The sequence below is a fragment of the Aythya marila genome (genome assembly GCF_965140915.1).
Source record: "Aythya marila genome assembly, chromosome: Z".
Lineage (NCBI taxonomy): Eukaryota > Metazoa > Chordata > Aves > Anseriformes > Anatidae > Aythya > Aythya marila.
In genome coordinates, this window is record NC_139080.1 from 75,974,314 (window position 1) to 75,997,025 (window position 22,712).

Consider the following 22,712-nt stretch of genomic DNA (forward strand, 5'->3'; position numbering starts at 1 on the left):
TTTCTTCTTTCTAGTTTTGTTTGCATTCAAAAGAGACGTTTCAAGCTTTGAGGAATTTGTGAGTCCATTCACATAGTGTCCACAGAATAGTACTCCTGTTGCATTGCTTTTGTTCAAACTTTGAAAAAAACGACAAACCACTTTCAAATCCTCCATTAGAGCATAAATATAAAAACAGTTGCCCTTGCCAAAAGCTTTTTAAAAATTCTGTATTATCTTTAACATTTTCTTTTCCTTTCAGTGAACAGTGGTACGTATTGGATATGTGCTAGACTGGAGCAAACAGAGCTTCGACCTTTACTATATGTGTTAAGAGATCCAGGTATAACGCTGGTTATTTCTGTGAAGCTGTCACTGATTTTAGGGGGTGTTTTATACAGTAACTGATAGGTATCTGACCTGAGAAGAGTGAGTTTATAGTCATGCTATGTGGAGGTGTAGGTGACTGCCTACAAAAAGCCCTGTACCAGTCCTGTTAATCTTGTCCTATGTCAGCACAGTAACTGACTATGGTTAGTTCAAGTTACTGTCCCATCAAAGTAAACCAAAGTAATGTAAATAACCACTTAGTTCCTGTGCTTTGGACAAGAGAAATTTGCCTTTTTCTTCACGTTGCCTTAAATAGGCGGAACGTTTTCTTCTTGTTCAGCTCTGTCACATAAAGAATTAGTAATGGTGACAAGCTTTTGAACTTAAAAATCTCAGTTATGAAAGAATGGATCTATGAAATAATGAAGGTATGCCTTCTAGTTCTTCAGAGTGCCATGCCTTTGATGAGTCTCTTCCTCTTACATAAAACCAAAGCCTTCTTATCATGAAAGAGATACAGTGCAACTAGCAACTAGCATAGGGTTGCACTTGTAGTTTAAATATTTTCCAGTCAAGTACCTAGATGAGGCAAGAAAGAGTTGGATCTTTGACTGACCATTTGGTCTTTGTGTTTTCTCACTATGCAGTTCCTGTAATATGAATGAGCAGTTTTGAGCTGCTCTGTGTGTGTCTATGTGTTGTCAGGAAAGAAACACTCATTTTGTCCAAGCTGTCTACTTAATTTTCAGAAATGCTTACATTGCTAAACTTCAGAACAGGCAATCACATTGGAAAAGTCCTTGAGTATCAGTAGAAAGAAAGAGTAAAGCTACATGCTTTGTGGTCTTCCATGAAGAATAAATTGGTTTTGATAGAGAAGGAGGAAGTGTGGGTTTATCTCTTCTCACAGGTAAATAGTAATAGGACTAGAGGGAATGGCCTCAAGTTGCACCAGTGGAGGTTTAGGTTGGAAATGAGGAGACATTTCTTCTCAGAAAGAGCTGTCAGGCACTGGAACGAGTAGCCCAGGGAGGTGGTGGAGTCACCGTCCCTGGGGATGTTAAGGAAAGGTTGGACGTGGTGCTTGGGGACATGGTTTAGTGGGTGACATTGGTGGTAGGGGAATGGTTGGACCAGATGATCCTGGAGGTCTTTTCCAACCTTAATGATTCTGTGATGGTATGGCACTAGACTGAAAAATTTTTTCATCTTCCCTTTGGAAGTGCAACAACTGGGCAGCAGATCAGCTCTGCTTACTGCCTGTTGGGAAGACCTTGGATAAGAAATCTCTCCAAGGTCTACTAAGAAATGAATAATGCATATGCATGAGGTTTGTCCTCACTACTGCCACAGGAAATCCCATTTCATGGCATTCCACCATTCTTTGATTCAGAGCCAATTGCCTCATGGCTCCCTCTCATATCCCATACAGCTTGTCATGAGTGCCACCCCTGGCTGGAGTGCCACAAGGAGAAAGGACATCTCAAAATGCACTCCTCTGTGCTAACCTTGTTCCCCAGGAAAGGTAGTGCAAGCCCCTTGCTCTCCTGTGAACTCCTTGGTGGCTCTTGGCCCCTGTTTGGGGGCTGGTCAATGCAGTACCTCAGTTAACTGCCTGGGGTAATGCCATGAGCACATTTCAGTCTTGTTCCTGCTTTAGAGAAATGAGGGATTTTACTGTGGGTTTGGCTGTCATGATCAGGTTTAAGCAGAGTCATTCTAAGCCATGACTGTTATACTGAAAAAAAAAAAAAAAAAAAAAGTGGTGAAAATAGTATTTTGTATAGTTATGTATAATTAGTATGGACATTGTACAGTAGAGCTTGTGGTTGGTACTCCATGGGAAGTTGGGTAAAATACCTTTGACAGGGTGGATAAATGGTGTTATGGCAGGAGGATAACGTACAGCAGGGTGACGGTTCTGAGAAAAGCAAAAATTTTGCAAATGACAAATTTTATTTCCTCTTTGGCAACCTCTGCAAGGCAAGCAAATGCAGCCAACAATGACATCTGCTGCAGGACTGACAAAGCAGCTCTCACAACCAGGAAGTGAAACCTTCTCTTTCATGGTTTATGCATTGCGTGTTTGCTGCTTTTGTTTTTTTGTTGTTTGTGTGTTTTGTTTTGTTTTTAATAAGGTAAAGCGTTGAAAATTTTTCCTGTAGACCAGAATAAAGTTGTTTAGGCAATGCCAGAAGTAAAGCATATTTCCAAAGTAAAAAAGCAACAGAAAACGTAGGTCTCCTAGTGTAAATTTTTTTATTTTGAGATGAGCATATGGCCCAGCCTCACATCAGCAGCAGGGTGGGAACAATATGGTGTTTCATTATGGTGCAGATGCCGGGGATAGCCTTCCTCAGCCTTTCACCCAGGCTGAGGAGCATCCCCGAAAGGGAAACAACCCACTGCAAGCTGTGAGATGTGGGGAATGCAGTCAGTGCAACGTGAGCTCTTACACAATGTGTAATTAAAAGCTCTTGCATTTATGGACCTTGCTAATGAACTGCAGTGCTTTGGTTTAACGATTTCCAGGAACCTTAGATGCAGCAATAGCAAGAAAATCTGTAAGACCTGCTGATTTGTCAGTCTTACAGCCTTTGTCTGAGGAAGTCAGACTTCAGCAGTGCACTGTACACTGTAGTCTCTTCACGATGAATATGCTTTGGGCACCATGCCAGGATGTAATTATTCAGTATGATGAAGTAGAGTCCTATCTATTGATCCTGTTTATGTTTCAGAACTCATCCTTTCATTTTATTTTCCCACATGCCAAATGAAATTTAGCATGTGTTGTTATTTGAATGTAGTAATATGGTTCATGGTATTAAATTGTGCAAAAACACTAGCAGATGATGGCGTTATTGCAGACTTTCTTTGTAATGCCATAATGGAAAGAAAAATTAAAAAAAAAAAAAAAAAAAGTCTATTATTAGAAGTGGGTCTGTATAGAAGAAGTAAAAAAGAAACACAACAAAGCATCTGACACCAGTGAACTATCAGGTGTTTTAATAAGGCCATGATTTCGAACAGAACAGATTAGAATACATCGATTGAAATCCAGCAGTTTCACTCAGTTAATACGATAGCTATGAGTCTCTGTGTTTTGTTCTTGTTCTTAACTAGAATCGAGCTTTATGTTCTTCATTAATTACAGGATTACTTTTTTTAGAGTGCAGAAAGTTGCTGACCTTTAACAATTAACAGCAACTGTCGGTCACATTTAATCTGAACTCTTGTCTGGTTGAAAAATAAACTGTTACTGTGGCAGTGCCCTTATGTACTGTACACTTTGTGAAGATTTGTTGTCCTTCATTTGTTGGAGAATGCAACAATGTAACTGTAACAGAGCAGGAAGAAATTAGGTTTTGTTCTAATATATGGGAAGGTGTCTTTGGAAAAAAATAATCCGAAGTGATTTAAGCAAACCTATTGATGTTATGCCTCTTAGTCACTCTTGTCAGTATCTTACTCAAGGAGAGGTTCCATCAAGATCTTCTGTGGAGGATGTCACAATCTGGCCATTACCTGGTTTGACATGAATATTTACAATAATTTTAGAGTACAGTGAAATTTGCATTTGCACCTGGATGCCAGTGTAACCTACCCTGCACTGTTGCTCGCCTGTAGTTCAGTGGCTCAGATAAGGAGTAAGATGAGTCCTGGTCATGTAACTCTGAGGAGAAACACAGAGAAAAGAGTGCTGTTCCGTGAGCTGAATAAATACATTACTGACACAAGTAGAGGGGTAAATTTAGCTGTTCCAGGGAAGTGCAAGTAGCTGTGTGGGGTGGGCTTTTATCTGGGATTCCTTCCTTTCCATCCCTTTCCTTCCTCCCTCAGAAGGTGGTTTTGAGGGTCCTTTTCAAGGGTGTTGGATAGAAGCTAGTCTGTGCATTTACATAGAAAATCTGACTGCAACTTAAGAGGCTAGTGCAGTACAAAGTGTATGCTGCACATCCATGTTTTTTCTCAGTGTGGTATGAACTTCTCTCGGTTGAGTGAGAGTTTCTCTTCGTGCTGTCACAACTTAGCCTTTTAACTTTGGCAGTTGTCTCCAGCGTGTCAGACAAGATAGAAGCAGTCACATAAGCAGGGCTGCAGAGGACTTGCTTCCTCTGCTGTTTTTGTTTCAGCAGTGTCACCCCAGGTCACGAGAAGCCATGTGGTGCAATAGCATTGTTGACATTTGCTACTAAAATAACTTGGAGGGGAAAAAATATCTTGCCATTCTCTAAGAGGTTTGTAGTGAAGAAAAAGAGTTTGGTAGCTTTTTAGGGTGACACAACACAAAGAAATGCATTGCTGCACTTTGCTGAGTGTTGAGTTCCTATAGCCTAGCAGTTGTAACACGCTTTCTCATTTGAGCTGAGGGATAATTGTGTAGTATCTAGCTCACAGAGTTCTTTGTACAAATTTCTTTAGACTTATAAATGCTGAATTGTGGAAAACAAAAAAGTTATGAAGCTCAGAGATGAATTCATTTCACTTGCATGAAATCCCCTACCTGTGTAATGCCAGGTTCTGTGTCTCTAGAGTCCCAGTCTGGCATCCCAAATATGTGGAATAAGTAGGTTTTTTAGAAGGAGTACATAGCATAGATCTTGAGAGTATTGACCTCTCCCTGCAGTGGTGAAAGCCTTTTGTGTTCATTTTTTGGTATCGGGTGTCCTGCACATGCAAAGACAGGAGGATTCGGGGCAGGCAGCATGTAGTAGAGGCTACTGTTGCTGGAAAAACAACAAAAAAAACAATCTAAGTGTGGAGATATTCGGTCACATTCATTAATTAAGTGAGTTTTTAATTGAAGTTTTTTAGAGTATGTGCCGTCTCAACTGCTTCTGTGGAATGACAGACTATGTCAGAAGACAGAGGCCTTGAGAGTAACAAAGGAGTGGTAAATAAATGCATTCAGGAGTTTCTTCATCAGGGGTCAAATGTGTACAGATGATGTACTCCTGTACTCCTTTTCTTTCGTGAGGTGTAGAGCTGTTTTTCTAAATATATATCCTCTTTTTTGTGTTGCAAGGAACAACGCAAAACTGAAGAGTGTGATGTTTAACATATTTCCCTTGGTGTTTCTTTCACACATGGAGAAGACATTTCTTCTAAAGAAGGCACAGGCATACTGTCTCTCTGCTTATGGAAACAAACAGATTCCAGTGAGCTAACAAGTATCCTGCTATATTAAATCTGAAATGTTTCAGGATCTACATTAGCACCAATTAAGCTTTTATTGTGGTATGTTTTACAGATGGTCACTTCCAAGTAGGGATCTAGGAAAAAAAAAAAAAAAAAAAAAAAAAAGCCTCTAAGTAAAAACATGATCCTGAACTTCTTCTGGACCTGAATATGGTCTATTTCAAGAAAAATATGTATTTCTGTCCTGCAAAAGGTTTATTTTTCTTTCCAGTGCAGAATAAAACCACAAATTTATGTGTCCACAAATCTATTGTTTGCCAGGACACATTCCATGCTTTCGGCAGCTATTTCTTGATCTAGTGCATAGATATTAGAGAATCCTAGCCATCCTTCTTTGCTGTATTGATGAGAGGGAAGGAGAATCTGGATTTGACATAGAAAATATGCTAGTACAGAAAAGATGTGAAATGTAATACAAAAGTTCTATGCAGTTTTCATTCTGTGCAGAAACTGCCATGAGTAATTCAGAAGTAAATATAAATGAAATAAAAATATGTAGAGATCTCAAACTGATAGCTTCTTGTTGGGATTATTAATGTAACTGTATTTTCAGACCTTTTTGGTTTTCAGGACAACTTAAAATTTCAGAAGTATCATCCATCCTAGCTTTCTTAATGATATGAAAATCCTGTAATTAGTCAGAAGAAATAAGAGTAAGATTTGCTTAGTGTACATATTTTCATATAGGATTGTGCCATCTGAGTTCAGTTTTGTGTTGGAGTGGTTAAGGGGTTACAGTTAATTCAAAGTAATGAACCTTTAATATCATCCTACTCCTGAGGCTTGAGCTGTCTAGTGAAACTGGAAAGCATAGATTCCAGGTGAAGAATATATTAACACATTATTTTAAAATCTGTATTTTAAAATTGTAAACTATCAAATTTCCATGCTTTCTGCTGTGTTTCTTGTGATGTGAGAAAGAAACATTTCTGGGAAGCTCCACACCACTGGAAGCATTTTTTTCTGGAACCATGTATTTAGGATCTGACTGGATGTGGCTGATACCTAGATCAAGAATAATCTCATCAGGTTATACGCATTTTATACAGAGGAAAGAGCCTCATGCCATGGTATTGTTGTACTGAATATAGAACTGTTGTTATGGATATTTTTCCAACTGATTTCAGCAGGCTCAGGAAATATCTGCTGTGTAATGACCTGTACAATCAATGGCATCCTTTTCAAAATGCCAGGGTCTGTTTCAGACCTTTGTTTGTATTCTGAATACGGTTGCTTAACTAATGGAAAAGAATAGATTTTTTGTTCAGAAATTCCACTTAGAAATGATTATCTGACTTTTCTAAATGAAATGGCTTAAAACCATAAAAGGGACAGCATGTTGCCATATTGAGAAGCAATTCTTCAGGTGTGTGAACATACTTGTGCAACTTCTCTGAATTTTGTAGAAAACGAACACACGTTTATGGACTCCACTGCATCTAATTAAGTGTGTCCAGTGATTTCTGTGGTGGTGAGATGACTGAAAGTGTAGCTGGTAGAAGTCAAAATTCATTTTTCTCTTTCCCCCCCTTCAGTTTTCCTACTGCCTGACTAATATAAGTTTGTTTATTGCACCTTCTATGTCCTGGGTGGGAAGAGAGGACAGTAGCTATGTGGCTTACAAATGAAGGTAGTAATTTGAAAGAAGTGGGATAGTGTTTGTCACTTGATTGCCTAACAACTACCTCTGAAGTTGATTCCTGGAATTTACAGATGGTAACTTAAGCTGATGAGTGAATCATTAGGATGAAAAATCTTATGTCTCCATTGCTGTAATGAAATCTGTACAAAATGTTTATTATTTGCTGAAATCTACTTAATTACATCTGTCAGAAGCAAAATCGGTGGTAAGAACGCATGGGGTGGAATGGTAGGTCGCATATTCACTGTTACAGGAATTAATACCAAAAATCTCAACTTGTCTCTTGTTTGAAAGATTCATAATTTCACCTGAAATAAGAACAAATTTTGAATGACATTCAATGTATTTTCAGTTGCTGTTTTTTTCCCAGCCACTGTATTTATTGTATATTTTCCATTGTTGTCTCTTTTGCTTTACTAGACAGCTGCAACTGAAAGAAAGAATCCACAATAAAGGTGGAAAAGATTAAACAAAATGTTGACAAGTGGAATGCATTTTTCTCAGAACTGTTAGGTAAAATTGCCCAGTGTGTAATTTCTTTTCATACCAGGAAAAAAAAAAAAAAAAAAAGGCATTCAAATTTCAGGTGGAAAAATTAGGTATGTTCAATGAAAACCTGTTCCAAATGTCAGAGTCTCGCTGTGTCCCTGGGATCCTTCTATCCTTCTGGGTTGGGGAGAGCAACCTGTCAGGTCTGTGGTAACATTTAGGAGGCTGTGGGTACCATAGAATCATGCTGTGCATCAGGGTCTTGCTTCCTTTGGTTTCATTATGTCAAGCAAGGTTGCTGCTCATTGTGTGGAGCCTTGTTTGTTTGGAATACTTTTCTGCTTCTGTAGTAGGCTGTTGGAAGGAAATTCTTCAGTTACTGGAATAATTAACGGCAGAGGCAATGCTCTTCAGATCTGTTGCCACCTTCCTGATGTGGGGATGGAGGTGGTTGATGTGGTTGTGTCAAGGTGCAACCTTCTGGACTCGTCAAAAGTATGCCTTCCCCCGTCTTACTCCAGGGATTTTTGTCTGCTCTGACTAGGGGAGGGTCTTCTTTTGTTTATTTCTGCCCTTTCAGACTCCCACATTTACACTTTTATGCCATTTATATCAATCTTAATGTTGCTGTTCCACAGTTCAATCTGCTCAGTCTAGCTGCTGGCTGTCCCACAGCTATGTCAGCTCATCAATTACTGCCCCATTTCTCAATTTTTCTAAATCAGAACCTTGGGAAATTGACCCAGTTGTTCTCCCCTCCTTCATCCCGCACTTTCTTGTGGTGTTTCTCATGGCATAACCCTCTCTCAGCAAGAGTTTTGCAGAGCATGGTATCTTAACAGTGTGCTATGCCTGAAGCTCTGAAAGCATTTTACAGCTTTGATTTCTGAAGTCTCCACATCTTCATTTACAAGACTGTGTGCTGCACTTTCAGCTATATCAGCAGAACCAAAAAAAGGTGAATACATCTAGAAACAGGCTTATGATATTTTTTCTGGTCTGATTTTCCAGTTAGTGTAGCAGAAGAGTACTGGACTAGGATGTAGCAGGCAAGGCTTCTACTCACCATGCAGCTCAGTGCAGCTGTGAGTGACCATTTGCAGGTCTTTTCACCTCCTGACAGCCTCCTGATGTCCTCTTTGCTAAAATAAGGATAACAATATTGTAAAGCCTTTAGAGGTGTCCTACTGGGGGTTGTTATTCAAAAATGAAGACTTTTAGTTGCTACTGTTGTGATTTGATGAGTTTCTCTAGAGCCTATAAACCTGTAAAATTAGGAGAGAAATACTTCATCTGAGATACTTCATCTACTCTGGCACTTTTTTTGTTCGCTTGCTTTTTAATTGTAAAGTGGCTTCTTCTTCATCATGGTCCTTGCAAGTTTCTAACCAAATCTTGATGCAGAGCTGTTCTGCAGTTTGACCCTCCTGGGGAGGTGCATTATTTCTGCTTTGGGTCATTGTTTCAGGGGATTTTTCAATTTCAAAAAGAAAATTTTATGGGCTGTTTTTCTCCTTCCTCTACTAAATTGAATGCAGAAAAATATGTCAAATGCTGAAAATAAAGTTGTAATGCTGACTTTCGGAAGTACTTTTTTTTCAGTTTATTGCAGGCTAAATGCTTGAAACATATGGGTAAGAGCTAATCTTATTGAACCTTATCCATTAACTCCCATGCTGGATTTCATTGTGAAAAACTTTGGGGTGATGAAGCCTCTGATTCAAATGAGTTTTTCTGTCTCATGTGAAAAGTCCGTCTTCATACAGATGTAAAAATATCTCCCACACATGGAAATCTTTTGCTGTTTGAAGACCATCTGAAGTCTGAAGTCAGCTGGTGCCTTCACTGTCCTCATGAGTGTCAGAAATCAGCAATGCAGCAGGCAGTGGTTAGCATACTCACAGCAAAAAAAAAAAAAAAAAAAAAAAAAAAAAAAAAAGGCAAGAAAAAGTTAGTGATACTTGCAATTACTTTTATTAGACTCTTACAGCATGCTGTAAAACTTGGGGTGGCAGCTAAAGAGAAGTCCACATTGCTTTCATTAATATGCCACAGGGTGTATAAAGGCCTGCTTTATCCTAGGTAGTATGTAATCTTTTTGTACCATTTATGGCATTAGAGGTGCAATTGCTCATGAAACATCACATCCTGTCCCTTCAACGCATTGGTGTAAACACAGAGTAACTGCAGGTGTCAGCTGGCTGGCATCATAGTGATGTGGTGCAGGTCTGAATGACATCTATAGAACAGGGGCTACAATGGTGCTACAGTTCACACAGAAAGACGAAGTTGTGGTTTTGGCTTCAATGAACAATCTGATGAATTAAAGTGAAAATATAATTTGGGAGCAAGTTTTGTATTTTCCAAGAGTGTGAGACTTTGCCTGGTTGTTTAAAACAGGTAGGGCTGAGGATGTTTCTGGGATGCAGTCTCTGCTTTTTTTTGTTACCTCACTGCCTTTCTGCCTTCTTCAGGCAAATAATGTTGCTCAGTCTGAATACGGTAGATGCAGAAATAGTACTGAGGGCATGAAGTTTGAAGAAATGATTACAGGGTAATGAAAAGAAGCTAGTAGAAAGAATGCCATTGCTGATGGCAGGCAAATGAACATCATTTAGAAATCACACTCCAACAGAATCTTGGATTACTGTTCTTTAATTCTTGACTGTAATGACAAACACTTGAACAAAAAAGTCTTTTTAGAATAAGGACTCTGTTGTGTTTTTAAGTACTTTTCAGTTTAGAAGTTTTGATTGTGTACATGAGGGAAAATGGAGCAAAAGTAAGACCATTTAAGTTATCCAAAGAAGCATACAGGAACTTGTATGTATGCAGCAGTTGTTACATGCAAAACTGAAGGCTCTAGAGTCTATCAGCAGTATCTTTAATCTCATTTCCATTGCTTAGTAGTATGTGACGTTAGACAGTTCATAAGACAAGTAAGCCCCTGTACTGATTTTCTCAAATCTGCTGTAAAAGACATTTTAATATTCTCCTGTTTCTTGTTGCTTTTGCCCTTTCAGTCACTCCTGGGACTGAGCAAACACTGCTAACATCAAATCATTTTTCTCAGTTAGCTTCAGGTGTTTCAAGTTTTACCTATTATTCCTTCTAAAACAGTCCATTGTCAGTAATTCATCAAAGATGTCATACCTGGTTTAGACCAAATCAGATAGGATGCAAGCCATTGAGCCTAAAGAGTCCAACCTTTCTGTCTGTAAATAATTCTTCTTGGAATTTTTTAGTGATAATTACAAGGAGAACCTGAGGAAGTTAAAGACTTGCAGGTTGCAATTTCATTATCCTGAAAGTTTGGCAGTTTTCTCTATTACAGAGCTTTATTTTTAAGATTATTCTTTGATTACAGGTCTGCTCTGGAGGAAGAGCCAGTAGAGGAGGTTCTTTCTTCACTTGGAAGGAGATTGAATTTCATTTTGAGGGTCAGAGATGAAATAATGCTGAGTTCTTGCAGGTCCTCCTGACATTGTCTCAATGTCTGTCTTTTCACACCACATGACCCATCATTTGTTTTATGCCACATTGGCCAAATTAACTTCTGACTACATGAACTTCTGAAGTCAAGAAGGTCTCTACACACCTCTAAGTTGGAAAAGGGCATAAAGCTTGGCTGATACTAACTCTGGGGGTAATTTGGTTTTAGTGTAACTAGGGTAGAATTAGGTATAGTCTGTTGTTCCATTTGAGTCTGAAACTAAACCTGGATCCTAGGATAGATATGCTATCCAAAATGTAGTTCCTGACAGTTCATTATCATGAATGGGCAGCAACTGCTTTTAAAAGATTTTTGGTTTCCAAAGACTAAGAACATTATCCAAAATATGACCATAACAGGTATCAGCCTCCATGATTCAAAAATCTGAAATCAGAATGTTAACTAACTGCAGGACTGAAAAAATGTGGGAAACAACTTTATTCTCCACTTGTTCCAAAAGACACCTTTTACTCACTTTTGGACATGTATATTTGAGGGATGTGTCTCTGTCCAGTTGTGAGGACCACAAATCTTATATAGAAAGCAAAAATTATGATCAATCACCTCATCTTTCACTCTTCCCCAGCTCCAGAGGCTGCAACAGTAAATTGCTAAAGATTGCTGTGTATGTGATAGCTTCAGTGAAGACACGCTGTATTAAGTGGTCTGTTTTCTAGTAAGGAGATATTTGGAGCAACATGGTAGCTCACAACAGAGAACAAAGCAGGCAGGACATTGGAAGGTAGCCTGGGAAGGAAGGTTATGTCATTTTCTGAGTGGAGAAATCACCTGCATGCGTTATGCTGGAGAAGGTCTGATCTGGATTCTGGCTCATCATTACGCTCAAAAACCATTTCTACAAGGCAGAGTTAGCAGTCATCTGAGGTCATGCTTCTGTGAGAGAGTGTGAATGGATAAAGGGAGCTGGGCTTTTATTGTTTCTTTCTCCACAGGCAAAATCTACAAACTGTCCTGAAGTTGGATATCACTGTGGGTGGGACAGGCTGGTGTCTTGCTTGTTCTGTCTGAATGAAAGAAGGATGGAGAGAAGGGAGGGACAGAAGGAGAGAGGAAAAGCCAGAAGACAGGATACATATTTCCAAGTGAGACAGGATTCACATTAATAGGAATGAATATAAGATGTAATGCAAACAGTATTTAGGAAGACCAGGATGTATGGAAAGAGGATTTTTTTTTTTTTCTGTTTTGTTTTTGTTTTTGTTAAAACATTTCTCTTGCTGGATTTACCCATCGAATTCCCAGAGGAGAACTGTAACAGGAGTAGAACAAGCAGAGAATTAAAATCTGGTCCCAGAGGTACAAAGCCTCCATCTCACTCATTAGGGAGTAGCATGGGGAAATACAGGATGTGTGGGGAGAAGTGAGTTGTTTTGTTTGCCGTGATGCACAGCAGCTCAACAGTCGGTCCTTTTCACTGACTTCTGGGGCACTGTGGTATACTTGCAAACACCAGCCAAGAACACACCTCCATTAGTCAAACCTACTTTGCAGATCAACTTACTCTTCCCTTCTAATAAGTTATCCTAAGGCTTATTTGTGCTTGTTTTGGTTTTGTGTTTTACAGCCCTCCCTCTGCTTCGTAGAACTGAAGTGAATAGGAATGGTAAAATCTTCATGCTAAAGTTAGGCAGAAGGCACATTCACCAACCCAATTAAAGGATTCCTAAGCTTATGCCTATCATTTAGAATATACAGTGTCATAAATATTTAAAACAAAAGTAACAAAGGGAAATGTGAAAAAAATGCTGCTTGACACACTCAGAAAACACTGTTGATCCACAAATAAAATTCATAAACTCTCGAGAGGAATGTGTGAGAACAGGGAAGGGAGAGGAAAACTGTGCTTATTTGTTTATCTGGCATTTTGAAAGTTAGAGCTTGTTCAGCCTTTTTTTTTTTTTTTGCTAATAAAAAAGTAAATAAATAAATAATAAAAAAGCTTTTATCCATAGTAAACTTACAAAATGTTCAAACTGAAAATTAAAAGTGTCTGATCTATCTTGAAAACAAACACTTCCAGGGGCTTGTGTTCCTTGCAGCTCTTTCTTCTATTTTTTCTGGAAAGCATATATATGACACACTGTCCCTCAACTCAGAATAGTAAAAAGGGTTTTAAAAGCCCAAATAGCCTTCTGCTGAAAAGTTATGTTTTTGAAAATAATGCTTTTTCAGAGTTAAATTCTGGCTGACCTTAGTGGCACTGTTGTACATTTCTGTACAGTTTTACCCCCTCTAATGTTAGGCAAGGTTTCTTGTGGCCTCTGGGAGGATGTTTCACAGCCTACAGTGTACAAGCCTACACTTGCACGTATCCTGTGCTCACACCTAAAAGGACAAAAAAGACATGTCAAGAAAATGTAGCTGGTGGAAGTTTGGTGTTGACAATCAGTTTGTGCCACCTTTTTTTCAACTCTGCTGGTGTGGGAGGCAATTAACTGTTTGACCCTGCACCCTTTAGCTCGTTATCTGAAGGAACAGAGGTCAGTGCCTTCAGCCTGAGATGTCCCTTTCTTATAGGGCAGTGGAGGTTATGACAGTGACACACTTCTACATGTCTTTTGTTTCTTTTGGCTTAGAAAATAGGACTTTTAAAACTGTATTAAGTTTATCTAACCTGAAGATGAAATAAAGGCAACAAGTACATAGAAATTGTACTGATTTTAACAAAATACATTTCCCTTCACACCTTAGATTTGTGGGTCTGTGTGTGAAAAAAAAAAAAAAAAAAAAGGATAATTTTATAATATTGTCCAGATAATGGAACTTATTTTCCATCTTTCATTCTGCTGCAATATTGTACTGGCAGGTTGGACTGACATTTTGTACCTCCCAAACATACACACACCAGTTAGACCTTCCTGATTATCATCCTAACTAGAGGACAGCAGGTTTTATTAGCGAGATGCATTTTTGGTAAATGTGGATGAAAGAATGGTGGAATTTGATTTGTATGGGGATAAACAAAATAATCATGTTTCACTCCAGTGGTTTTAAATCAGCTAGGCAGCCTCTTCTTGCCAGCTCATATCCTGAGCTGTCTTCTGCCGTGTCTCAGAAAAAAAAATGTCATTTGTGAAAGAGTGATGTTAAACAGAGCTATTCGTCTGTGTGTGCACCCCCACCGAACCTGTGGGTCTGGTCAAAGCCAATGAGCTCCAACAGAAATACTTCTGATTGTATTACTATGCCTGGAAAATGAAATGCCTTCCCCCATCACATCCACTGAAAGAGATCTACTAGCCTCCACAAGAAAATACAGGCATTTCCAGTCATCCTTCAGCCTCTGACGGCTGTGTGTGTAACATATGTATTGATGATAAGGTTATACACCATGCATTTGCAGAGTTATACTTCATGCTTGTCTTAAGTCTTCGATGCCAGCATCCAGTGGTTACATAATCTCTCTCTCCCCCTTGTTTTTTTATCTCTCTCTCTCCCTTGTTTTTTAAGTCCTTACTAAGCTTCCAAAAGCTCCAAAACCAGAAGAAAAATAAAAGGTTATTATAGTAAAAAAAAAAAAAAAAAAAAGAGATTTTCAAGTAAGTATAGTAAATCATGAGTACCTGACTTGTTATTTTAGAATGCTTGGTTGTAATTTGTCATTTCTTACCTAAGGGTTCTGAAATTGGACCCATTTTCCTTTATCCCATTTCAAAATTGTTCTCAAATATTTTGATTTCTGGATAGTGGTTAGGCTTCATAATTTACAAACAAAAATCAAGAAATAATACAGAAAGTGGTGTAGAAAATGTATTGGAGAGTAGAGAAAATTAAATCAAAGATGGAAATTACTGGGGTGAGAAAATGTTTAAGTATCTTGGGAAAAAAATACAGAGCACTGGACAGTACCAAACCCTAGCACCTCTTAGTGAAATATTCTGTGACTTGTAACTAGGAAAAAAGATTTAAAAGAAATAACTGTATCAGGTTGATAGGATTTTCCTTTTTTTAATTCATCAGATATTGGATGCTTTCTTATGTTAGTCTGTAGTTCGTAGGTTAAAGAAATGTAACTTCTATGCAGAGACAATAATTTATTTTCTAATCGGTGTCCTAACTGTTTAGTCACCATGCAGCAAACTGTTATTGCTCTGGTTGAAATTATACTAGCAGACCAAGTTACTTTTGTTGTTGGTGGTTTTTCCTTTGTTTTGTGTGTGTGTGTGTTTTGTTTTGGTTTTGTTTTTTAAAGAAATTCCCTTTAATAACAGAGGTAAAACTGTTGAACTGTTGTGTATACACATCCCGGTTCCTGTCCCTTCCCCTGTGTTATACTAGCCCATCCAATGCTGCCTTTGAATCCTTTGGTAAATGGTACTGGTCTTCATCAAGAAGAAGGGAGGTGATGGTAAGCCACCCATATCTCAGGTCTCTGATGAAAGGAAGACACTGATGTTGATGGTGGGGTTTTCTTTCTCTTTTGTCTTGGGTTTACTTGTGTTTATTTGTTTTCATGTTTGTCCAGAGACAGGCAAATAGTTATGGTCTTTATTGGTCCACAATTTCTCATTACATCTTATTTCAGTCTTTGGTATGTTTCTTCTTTGTTCCCTTGTATTTCTGGTAAACTTTTTTCTTTTTTTTTTTTTTTTCCACACTATTGCGTTTGTGGCCAATACATGATTATTAGTGCATTGTTCACAGTTCTGAAACCTCCAATATAATTTTGGATCAATGCTATGTAGTGGTTGTATCCCAGGGTCACAGATAGTTCTATAGTGTGACTCTTAGTTGCAGAAATATATAAAAAGTATTGTAGCAATAAGCATTTCATCTCACAAGTGCACAAAGCTGAGCTGAAGTGGATCAGGGGAACAGTTACCTGGTTGTCAGACAAGTGCTGCAACAGCTATATGATCTAAATCAAAACTGCAGGCCAGCCAAGACAGTAGACAGGGCTTGAGGCCTTTGCACTGTTCATACAAAGCCCATGGCCAGTCACTGGTGATGTCAATATCAGATTTATAAGGCTATGCTTCTCCCTTCAGTTTTGTAATTCTACCTTACTGAATTTATTCTTCAAGCTGCCTGTTAGGTTTATAGTCCTGTATTCACCGGATCCCTCAAAACTCACAGATTTATTGAAAAATTCTTCAGGTGCATTTCATGCGTGTTATAACTCATACCAGAATCAGCAGTGTTTATTAGAACTGTGAATGTTTTCACCCTGTTTAATGGGAGAGCCCTTTCTCTGTTATGGCTGACACGTTTGTGTCATGTTGATGGATGCGTTAAGCAGCATGGGTCAGTGTCAGCCAGGCACGGAGCCCAGCTGGGACGCTGGCTTCTGAGTCCCATTGCGTTTCTGGGGCTCTGCTTGACTGGCAATGGTGAATGGGTTTTGGACCTGCTTTTCTTCTATAATTTTTTGGAGCAGGTCGCAGTTTTAGATTTTCCACCTCAAGATTTTTTTTCACCCTTCTAAACCTTCTTTTAAGTCTTGGGAAAAGTTAGTGAAGTTCACAGTTCTTTTGTTTCCTTTTCTGGGTATTTTGTGTCTCCAGATAGGTTCTTCACTTTCGAATCAGCTTACCTTTTCTATTTGAATGAAACCATGCTTGCAGTGCTCTGTGGCAGTTAATGCGTACTTTTCTTTTCAACCCTTGTTCTGTTATTTCTTCCAGTGCTTTCCCTGCCTGACTCTTCCACACCCCACTTGCTTCCATTCATACTTTCTTCATGCAAATCTTAAAAGTTCTGTTGCAAATCTCTAGCTTTTTGTAAATATTCTCTGCTGACAGGTCTCTGCTTGACCTTGATGCCTGCAGAGATGAAATCAATGTCACAAGAGTCAAACCAATCCAAGCACTCAGACTAACGTTGTTAAATCCATTAGTCAGTGTGTTAACCTGGAGTTCACTCGTGGTTTCGCTACAAGACTCACTTCTGTCTTCAGTAAAAATGTGCAGTTGTTTCCTGTGCTGCCCTGAGTGCCCTTAATTTGATTTGGGTTAGTGGTAGTGAATTATTTTGGCAGATTACCTCGACTGCAACAGTCTGCTAGATTAATTCAAGCTATACAAGGTACATGGAGAAATCCAGATTTCTGTTAGTTATAGTTCATTCCTATGGCCCATGTGCAAATTCAAGTGTGCTGTCAGAAACATAGATATGGCAATGTACACAACTGAATATGCTGTGTAACTTTTCTGGCATGTTTGTATCAGTAAAATTTCACTTTCATTGCTGTGACAGTATGGATGGTACCATGAAGGACAATTTAGACATGGTCTAAGAGTGAAGTTGGGCATATGTTTTGTGTCTGGCAGGTTCAGACTGCAAACTTAGAGTCGGAGGCTTTGTTCAAAGGAAGACAGCCTGCTGGTATCATTTGTGTTGATTTTTTTTTATGGTATTTGCACATGAGAATGCTCAGCTAAAATTGTGATAGCGCTCTTAGGAGGTCATCTAAGGCAGCTATATGTAAGCAAATATTTTCCCTAAACTATTGCTTTTTAGACTGTACAGAGTAGGAACTTCCTACAAGAAGAGTCCTGAACAGAGAGAAATATAAATCCAGTTGACTTTTTAGTTGCTTTTTTCTATCTCTTATAAATGTTTGCCTGGTGATAGACAGCATGCCAATTTAACAGTGGAATGAATTTAGTCCTCTGACAGCAATGACTTGACAAAAAACAAATAAGAAATCCCACACACTTGAAGTCTCAGGCAGCCACTGGCAGTGGCCAGACTGTCCGCACAACAGATGCAGAAGTTATGGAACTCCTTCTTCCAACATCTCAAAAGTTTTTCTGGGTTTCTCTAAGTCCTACTATATCCACAACTGATAGGGAGAGGATCATTTTCAAAAGCAGTCTCAAGTGTTAGATTTGGACAGTGAATCTCTAGATGGCTTGTAATGGTCGTGGTGCTCATTTTGTCTTGCAGTTTATGTGGATACTGCCATGGTGAAAGTATTATTCAGAAAGGTTTTTTTGTCTGGTGTCCCATGTTGAACAGCTGCCAGCAAGAGATGCTTGAGAAAGGTGAAAGAATCCTTAACAGGCAAATGTGGGGTAATCTGTGTGTCCCTTTTTCTCTTTTTCTGCCACTGGCTCTCATCCTGATCTCCAGTTGCAAGAAACAGCTAAAATCCCGAAGCAGGAGGCTTACCCACCATCTTAAATTTTTTATCATCATCTGCATTAACTCTGGATTCTTAACCACCATATATCTATTTAGCCACCTTTCCAAAAATCTGCAATGTTATAACATATTATGCGGAGCGTTTGGGGCAGGGTAAGCCCTTCACCTTTGGGTTAGGTAAGATGATATCTCTTACAGCCCTTTCAGCTTTCTAAGATTGATGATAACATGGTTACTTTTCATCTGTTTATTGGTATGTACACTGAGAGTTGAAGAGATGTCCGTCTACACACCACATCACTCAAGTTAAAGGTGGGAAAAGGTATTAGCTTGTACATATAAGCAGCCATTGACTTGGTGCAGTAAGTTTAGTCTGGTTGGCTAGATGCAGTGGCTGAAAGTGTGCTGAAGTCTTTCTAAAGCTCTACTTGCTAGAAATCCATGGTATATTAAATCTGATACTTCACACAACGTCTCTGCCTTACATTCCATCCTGCTACCTGTCATCAGCAGCAGCATGCTAAATACTTCCTTGCTTTTGTGAGGAGGCTCATCGTCATTTTGCATCCTGGGGCTCAAATCCGTCTTTGCAAACGAGTCCTGAAATGAAAAGATTCTTTTGCAAGTAATTCTCAAGAGAGTGGAGCTCTAAAGTAATTTATACTTTCGAGGTACTCGAATAGCAGTATCATATGTTCCTCACTGCTTGGGGAAGCCGGCTATATTTAGCCATTGCAGTCATTCTCTTCTGAGCAAATACCTCCTGTTGTGATAATCGTTGTATTGCATATCTTGGGACTCTTTTATGCCAATCAGTATTATTGTGAGCTTTGCTCCATGGGACCAAACTCATTACAGTGGATCTCATCCTCCCTACTGTCATCCATCTCTGTGTCAATTTCCTGCTGATTTATATCCTTTGTGCCAGGATGTGCAGGGAGGTGGGGTTTGGAGACGTTCCAGTTTTACTAAGAGGTACAGGTAAAAAAGCTCAACTGCTTCATACAAGCAGGCTTCCTCGGGGTCCAGTTCTTATTTGTCAGCACTGAGAGCATGGTTGCACACTCGTTAATGCCAGATCAGTGCGCCTTGTGCTGCCAAGCAGTGGTAAATTCATCAGGGTGGGATGGTGGGCCTGTGACTGTGATTCTGCTGAATTTGCTGCATGCACAGTCTGGCTTTTACCTGTTTTTTTGGAAGCTGCAAGAGGTCAGACAAGACTCAATTCAGCACACGGCTTGCAAACGTAGAGTTAAATAGTGATGCTCTTTTGAATAATTTCCAATTATAGCCATGCTTAATACTTGAACAATGCATCAAGACACAGAGCTCTGATCCAGGAATTGTCACACTGAAATCTGAATTTGTAGTGACACCAAGACACAGTCCTAGCTGCTGATGAACTCTGTTCTTTATGGGAGCTTTACCCCTGCCTTCAGTAACTGATCAGTTAGCTCAGTAGTGCTTTCAAAAATTCATCCCTGACCATTTTTATGGCAGCTGTGCTCTCTGCAGAGCTCATTAATGCCTCTGGCTGCAAGAGGAGCAGAATCATCTCCCTGTGGATGTACCTGTCATGGGCAGTGGAGGGCAAGGAGTTGATCTGTGTCTGGCTGCTTTTAAATGATGAGCTGTTGGGACCAGCTGTGAAAGGAATGGGTCACAGGCCTCTTCTGTGCCTGATCTGCAGGGCTTGAGAGTGTTTTTGCAACGCTGCTGTGGAGAAGTGGATGTGGGCTAAAGCAAAGCAGGTTTTAGAGGAATGAGGGTCAGTGCCTGGTCTGTTGGCCAAGCTGCCAGCCTTCGCATGGATGGTAGTTGCTGCTTTCTCAAGCAGACAGGTAACATATAAAGATATAAGCAGATACATGTAGATAACAGTGGCTTGTAAGCAGAGCAATGGCCATATCTTGATTGATGCCTAGATTTATATCTGGGATGGTGCAACACTGCCTGGCCACACTGGCAGCTCTAAGAAGACCTCTGTACCTTGAATTTGGAAGCTTGCACACTGAGCTCCCTAAATGTTCCCTTCCTTGGTTCTCATTGGAAATGCAGGAAGAGAATGAGACTCTAAAGGCTGCCTGACAGGAGAAAAGGCAGTTAGGATGGAAAATTAAGGACTGAGCACACCTTCCTGCAGCAGTCTGAATACTGGTCTGGGTGTTGCAAGTCCTGAGAGAGAAGGTTGTAGTCTGCTCAAGCAGTGAAACTGACATGAAAATGTCAAAAGCAGCACTTGGTTGATATAATGCATAATCTCTTTGAAAAGGGTTTTTTGGAGGGTGAGGGGTTGGACAGAGGCCTGTATTCTGACTTAGGTCTACCCCATCCTCTACCCAGATCTTCACAAGCCACAGAGCTCCTGTTAATGAGTTATTGAGAATCTTTAAAGTGAATTTTGGAGCACCCTTTGCTGCTGTAAAATTGAAGGCTGAAGAAGAAGGGATGAAAGGGAATCAGACCAAGTTGTTACAAAATTATCACTGTGGTCCCAGGACTGTAAACAGGCTTGACCCCAAAATTAAGTCTTTTAAATAAAAAAATAAGTGCACTGAATGACTTCTTAAATAAAAATGAACTATTTTACTTTACCATTTCTGCATGAGAAAATGTTGTGCAAGCTTCCACTGCAGCTTCTCTGTGGGTGGCAGTAAGAGCTGGGTCAGATGTGCCCCTGCAGCCACAAATCATCATTCTGAGGAGGTGCATTGGCTTATGCAAGCTTAAAAAGAAATACAAAAAGCTGAGAAGTTATGCAGAAAGAAAGAGTATGCCAAATGAAAGTGTATTTGGGTCAGAAAAGATTGTCAGGGGTCTCTAAAGCAGGGTGTAGGCACCCCAGGGGATGCATAAGGAAGTCTCCTGGATTGTAGGAAGAAAATATTTTCTACCACTTGTACATAAAACTTTGGAGAAAAAAAGAGTGCTTATTTCAACTTTACCTTATTATTTTTTAATTTGTTTTCCTGCATAACGTGCATGTATCATTGCAGTAGTCCAAGCATATAATTTACAAATAAATGCACGTGATAGTCAGAGGGGTGCAACATGTCAGTACAACACGGTGCCTGTGCTCAACATGGTGCTTGTGGGCGGAACTGCCTCACTGGGGTAGTGCCTCAGTAAGTGTCAAAGTGGGCGTTTTGGCAGAGATTTATGCATGAAAAGAAGTAACATCAAGTGCACCCAGCCTTTCGGTCTCATTCTACGGCCATCTCTGATCTTTCTGGGGCTCGTGCAAAATTAGTCTCTGGACACCGGGGAAAGCCTGCAGTTCTGATCAAAGTAAACATTGGCGAGAGTTAAGTTCTTAGAAGGTGATGTGTACTGCTGTGGCCATTGATACACCAGAAAATACTGGTTAGCAAGGTGCAGACCGTGCTATCTGCAATTAGAACAGCTCTTCCAGGGAAACAAATAGTGAAACAGGATGAGAGGTAAAGACTTGACTACAGCAGGAGCAAACAGAGAAAGAAGGGGTGCTCATACAAGGAGCAGAAGCCAGGGTGCTGTGAATAAGGAGGTGCTGCCGGGGCTGATCTCACAGGCTATGAGGAACAGCCTGGGAGCAGCTGCAGAGCAGGCAGTGGGCAACATACATGTACACTGGAAGTGCTTTAGCCATAACCAGCGGTTTGCAGCAGAGTGGGCTGCTGCAGAGAGGGTGTGTGAAGCACGGTGTGAAAGCAGGAGCTTCTAGCCTGGCGTGAGCCCCAGGGCAGGGAAACAAGAAATAGAAGCATAGCGTCTGTGCCTCTGTAACATCCCCAGCATGTCTTCTGGAAGGTTTTGGAAGAAAAGGTAGAAATGTCTGCAAAGAATATCTGTTTGTTTTCAGAGGGGAATCAGCTAGACTAAAACAAAGGAATCAAGTGGAGCAAGTGTAAATGATACAAGTGTGGAAGTAGTTTATGTTCTTTACAATCTTTGCTATTTCTGTCTTCCACAGCACAGAAGAATATATAACCCACTCCAACGCTGTGGATATTAACTTGTCACTTCTTAGCTTTGCTTTGACTGTTTTTCTTTTGTTTGTATTATCATATATAAATATATTTGAAGAGAGTCGTGCAATAGTTTTTTGGATAGGTCAGTTGTCATTGCTGATATGACAGCAAGAGAGAAACATGAACAAACTAAGGGGAGACAGAAAAGTGGGTATAATTTAAATGCAAGTTGATCTCAAAACCAGGAGAAAAGCTTCTTTTTGTGAGAATAAATACTCTATTGTTAAAAGTGATCATTAATACCAGTTTATTATATGAATGCAATGTATCACATGTAATTAAAAAAAAAAAAAAAAAAAAAAAAAAGTTTGAAAGTCCTTGTGTATACATATCTATAAAGAAAAGAAGTTTTGTACATTTATAAAACACAAAGTTTATATCACTGCAAGCAACAATAGTAAATCAGCTAAGTCTAGAGTGTTTCCTATGGTAAAGATTTTTCAATGGATTGTGTAAGTATAGC